Consider the following 5,566-nt stretch of genomic DNA (forward strand, 5'->3'; position numbering starts at 1 on the left):
AAACTTGCTCATTTCATGGTCCTGTTCATCTTCAGTAGTAGGTGTTATCTTTGTATGCAGAATATTTGAAAACTAATTTCTATTCGCTGTCTCCACTTAGTATTTTTATTTTTCTGGGAAATTTGGATCTGTCCAATGACAGCTTGCTAAAAGGCTATTGAGTATTGGGTTTTGCTAAGTGAAGCTTCATCCTTTGTTTTTGATCTTTATTCATCATATTCACAGTTGAAAACTGATTTCTAAGACAGTTTTGACTTACTGACTCTTTGTTTTATGACAGTGTTGGCATACAGAGAGGACTTAAGAAAGGGCTTGGAAAAATGGAACTGAAGTGCAAGTTTATGTTAATGCAAAGTGTTTTTGAAACCCATGCATGCTTTTTTCATAATATACATTTTCCATGGATGTTTGAAAGACCACTTTGTATGTAATGCTTCTAGTCTGTGTCTTCTAGGTTTCATCCCCACACCATGATGCCAGCCATCCTTCCTGTCTCCCTGGGCTAACTAGAAAGAGCAGAGTCGTCAAATAAGCTAAGTTTGAACAGTGGCAGAAAAATAGTGGGCACACTGCTTGTTGTAAGCTACCTCTGTTCTGCATGGGTCAAGAGCTTTGTGCAACATAAAGCGAGTATAACATCGTGAGTTTTGTTGGGAGAGAGATAAGGAAGAGAGTTGACTAATATGGACAGGTTTTGAAATGTATCAGCCTTGAGCCATGAGGAATTAAAAGTGCCGAATCAGGGGACCAGCAGTTAGCATAATGGCTATGTCACTGGACTCCCATGTAGTCGACCACGGTTCGAGTCCCGGACCCGGTGGCTTAAAACTCACGTCGGGCGCGTGTGTGTGCGTGCCCAAGATCCCGAGAGGAGAATGGAGGAGAAGGGATTGCGGCGTGGTCATCCACCCTGGGAGGTGATTTCCTGCTTTCTGTCTCTCTGTCTCTCTCTGTCTGTCTGGTGAGCGCACGCGCCCTATAGCAAAAACCTCTCAAAAAGAAAAAAAAAGTGTCGAATCAAACTGGCTTTTGAGTCAAAGCGATCTCCCATACTGTGGAGGTCAGTCATTTCCAGTAAGCCACGAGGTCCTGGAACACAGTACGGTAATGTGAAAAATCAGATTCAATCTATGATGTGTGACCTTCGGTGCAATTTTAACTTAAAAAAATTAATAATTCTCAAAACTTGCATTTTAGAATGAGCTTTTCCTTCTTCCTTGCAAATCCATGCATATCAGGGCCTCCTCCAGGGTGCAGTGATAATGTTTCTCAGGAGAAGCCTGATCCCACCTGGTGACTCTGGTCCAAAGTCCTGTCGCAGTCAGCCTGAAACTTACCTGGCACACGTGGGAGCCAAGGGCTGTTGGGCAGGAAGAAGGAGGAAGGGCATCGTGGCGGGACCGAACCTTGTGGAGGGCGCTGAACCTTTCCTTTTACTGTCTCTCACGTGTACACGCACGCTTTCTAGCATGAGTGAAGAGAAAAAAATATGTTCAAAGCACATACATCAATATACATAAATATCTTGGGAAAAAGACACTTGGTGGTATAAATTTAACAGAATTCTCATATTAAATGTGCATGTTGTATATTTCAGTCATTATATGTATTTAGAATTTTTGTTGAGATTACAACTTAATAACAAACTCAACAGTGCACTGTGTCACATAATTTGGTTAGATTTTAATTTTTAATTCTTTTTAGGTTTTTCCATTGGATGGGTGTGCTTGCCAGGAGAGAGACAAAGAGATCCAGAAAGAGGGAAAGTGAGAAATCACCCCCTGGGGGAACAGCCACATCACAACCCCCTCTTCCTCCTTCTCCTCTTGGGATTTTGGACCTGCATGCACATGTGCCCAGTGTGAAGTTTGAGCCACCGGGTTTGGGGCTCAAACTGTGATTGGCCATATGGGAGTCCACCGCCTTACCCCCACGCCACCTGCTGGCCCCTGGTTAGACTTTTACTGAGCCTTGCATTGATTCCTTTTCTGAGAGGTTCCCCGGGCAGCTTCCTGATTCTTGCCTCCTCTAGCCATCTTGCCTGATTACGATTACCTCTGAAGAGTCTTTCTGACCCTCAACTGTTTTCTGTTTGATGATCTTTCTGGCTTTGGGATTCTTTTAGACAGAGCTCTAGTTTTCTAGGCCTTTTATATGCATTACTACTGTATTTTCTTTTCAAATGCATTTAGAGATTCTTTAGAAAGTTTAATTTTTGCATATACATATTCATAAAGCAGAACAAAGAGCTAATTATAGTTGAGGGAGACTTTTATGGAGAGTGAGGGAGTCTAGATTCTCAGAACATGCCATTCAATTTTAACATTATTTCTATTGGAGAAAGAGACATCATATATTGGCTATATTATATCGCATAGATTGGCTTATCGGAAAAGCCATGATGCATATTTGCAGAGAAAGCAGAAAAACACATTATGGCATTTCTGACAACTCAGTGTTACATATTCCCTTCATACTTGACTGGATATTTGTGAACAGGAATGTTTTGTGGTGTGTATACCATATCGCGATTTGTGCATTTCATCTGAGGTTTATATACTATTCGGTTGTCGTGCATTTCATCTGAGGTTTATATACTATTCGTTTGTCAGAAAAGCTATGATGCGTTTTTCTAGGTTTTTCTATGAGAAATGCATCATGACTTTCCCAGTGACCCAATAATATAAGAATATAGGGATCAGAATTTTCTGGAAGCAATTTATTTGCTCTACTAACTTAGGATTTAATGTTTACACTTATGTAACAAAAGGTTATTATTAATTTTTTTAAATGTAGGACTAATCTAATCCTTCCCCAGATATTTTATGCTTGATACAAACAATTTATAGTAGTCAGTAATTAGAATGAGCCATGAGCTAAAGGTAGTGCCGTTCTGTATCAGTGTAATCATGGGAACATTACTGAAGTAAGGGCGTGGAATGGTAGTGGTTAGAATTGTAATGTCAGTGGGAATAGCAGTTAGAGTAATGGCTATGTCACTGGATTCCCATGTAGTCGACCGCGGTTCGCCTCTCGGACCTAGTGGCTTAAACTCACGCCAGGCATGTGTGCATGTGCCCAAGATCCCGAGAGGAGAATGGAGGAGAAGGGATTGCAGTGTGGCCAGGGGGGGGTGATTTCTCGCTTTCTCTCTCTCTGTCTCTCTCTGTCTTTCTGGTGAGCACATGTGCCCTATAGCAAAAACCCCTCTAAAAAAAAAAAAAAAATTGTAATTTCAGTATTAAAATATGGTAGACAATTGCTAATAAGTGAATTTTTTTTTTTTTTGAGAGATTTTCACTGTAGGGCGCGTGCGCTCGCCAGACAGACAGAGAGAGACATAGAGACAGAAAGCGAGAAATCACCCCCCTGGGGGATGGTCACGCCTCAATCCCTTCTCCTCCATTCTCCTCTCGGGATCTTGGGCATGCACGCACACGCGCCCGGCGTGAGTTTTAAGCCACCGGGTCCGGGACACGAACTGCGGTCGACCACGTGGGAGTCCAGCGACATAGCCATTACGTTAACTGCTGGTTCCCCTAATAAGTGAATTTTAAATTTAGTTTTAAACAGTAGTTTTTCTTTAAGAATTATATATTTATTATCATTATTCTTATTTTTCAATGTGACCAGAGAGAGAGAGAGAAAATGAGGAAGCACGCTGCCAAGTGCAGGACTCGAACTGTTCTTAGCCATGTGGGAGTCCAGCTCCTTCAACCACCACACCACCCGCTGGCTCCTTTGAACAGTAGTATTTGCAAATATTCTTTTTTAAAAGAATTATTTTATTTGATTTATTATTATTATTTATTTTTTTATATATTTTACTTCTCCCCTCCCCCATTCCTTCCCTCTCAACCACTGTATTTATTATTATTATTTGTTCGATTTGATCAGAGATAGAGAGAGAAAGAAAAAGTGAGAAAGCAAGCCACCATGTCCGGGACTCAAACTGCCATCGACCATGAGGGGATCTAGTGCTCCAATCACCATGCCACCAGCTGGCCCCACAAATATTCTTAATTTGGTGTGTTAGATTTGTCCAGATATTGTAATATTGAGCCTAATAGTAGTTTTCATATATTAAATGTCATGTTTTGAAACATATTTAAAATATTTAAAAAATCTATGTTTAATTTTTAAAGTTTGCTATAGGGCATGTGAAACCACCAGAAAAAGAGAAGGAGAAAGAAACTGAGACAGAATCCCCCGGGAGGAGGATGACCACCCTCCATCCCTTCTCCTCCATTCTCTTCGGGTTTTGGGCAACTACGCACATGTGCCCAGCATGTTTTTCAGGCCGTTGGGTCCAGGACTCACACCACACAGTCGGCCGTGTGGGATCCAACCACCTTACTACCATGCCTCCTGGCTAGCCTGAGCATACTTGAAAGATTCAGTCAGTCTCTAAGTAAACAGGTGGAATAAATGAGTGCAGTTACAGTCCAAGCCGGAAAATTTAACTTTTACCTCTGATGGGATATATTTAGAATCATCCTCTCTAAAAACAAAAGAACTATATAATATAAACAATTGCCAGTATGTGGTATTTATCAGCCATCAGTCAGCATTTCCTTATTTATTTATTTTTTTTTGGAGAGATTTTTCACTGTAGGGCACGTGCGCTCGCCAGACAGACAGAGAGAGACAGAGAGACAGAAAGCGAGAAATCACCCCCCAGGGGGGATGGTCACGCCACAACCCCTTCTCCTCCATTCTCCTCTCGGGATCTTGGGCACGCACGCACACGCGCCCGGCATGAGTTTTTAAGCCACCGGGTCCGGGACTCGAACCGCGGTCAACTACGTGGGAGTCCAGCGACATAGCCATTACGCTAACTGCTGGTTCCCGCATTTCCTTATTTTCAAGGAAGGTCACAGATGCAACCTGGCATGAATAAAAGTCTTTATCTCCTCCATTCCAAAAGACTTTCTTCCTTCCTTCCATCTTTCCTTCTTCCTTCTTTCCTTCCTTCCTTCCTTCCTTCCTTCCTTCCTTCCTTCCTTCCTTCGAGAAATTTTTGCCACAGGGCATGTGTGCTCACCAGAAAGACAGAGACAGAGAGAAAGAAAGCGAGAAATCACCCCCCCACACACACCAAGGGGGATGTCCACGCCGTAATCCTTTCTCTCCTCTTTTTTTTTTTTTCTTTCTTTCTCTCTTCTTTTCTCAGGATCTAGGGCATGCATGCACACATGCCTGGAGTGAGTTTAAGCCACCAGGTCTAGGACTTGAACTGCGGTTGACTACATGGGAGTCTAGCGACATGACCATTACACTAAGTGCTGGTCCCAAGATTTTATGTTTCCAGTAAGAATTGCACAGAATGTTAGTTACACCACTGTGTCCTCACTGATCTCAGAGACTGGCCAACTTGCAGGAACTTTCCCATTTTCCACTATGTCATCCCTAGAGAGCTGAGAAGGCACCCGTTGCATTTGTTTGCAATTACAGTGTTCATTTTCTTCCTCCTCTTTTGAGTTTAGCTATCCCAGAGGCTACTCTTGACATGACAACACAGAATAACAAGAATATTTAAGGTACATTGATGTTGTGTGCTCCAGAC

General features: G+C 42.3%; 1 long non-coding RNA gene across 1 annotated transcript in view; it reads right to left on the bottom strand.

The window, feature by feature from the left end:
* The window catches only part of LOC102477961 (uncharacterized), a 12,357-nt gene that overhangs the window by 1,636 nt on the left and 5,155 nt on the right, over nucleotides 1–5,566 (bottom strand). Inside the window, exon 2 of the long non-coding RNA XR_334215.1 lies at nucleotides 1,338–1,464. This is a non-coding gene — a long non-coding RNA (uncharacterized LOC102477961). The remainder of the gene's footprint in view (nucleotides 1–1,337; nucleotides 1,465–5,566) is intronic.

Source organism: Tupaia chinensis, unplaced genomic scaffold (genome assembly GCF_000334495.1).
Source record: "Tupaia chinensis unplaced genomic scaffold, TupChi_1.0 Scaffold000173_1, whole genome shotgun sequence".
NCBI classification, from domain to species: domain Eukaryota; kingdom Metazoa; phylum Chordata; class Mammalia; order Scandentia; family Tupaiidae; genus Tupaia; species Tupaia belangeri.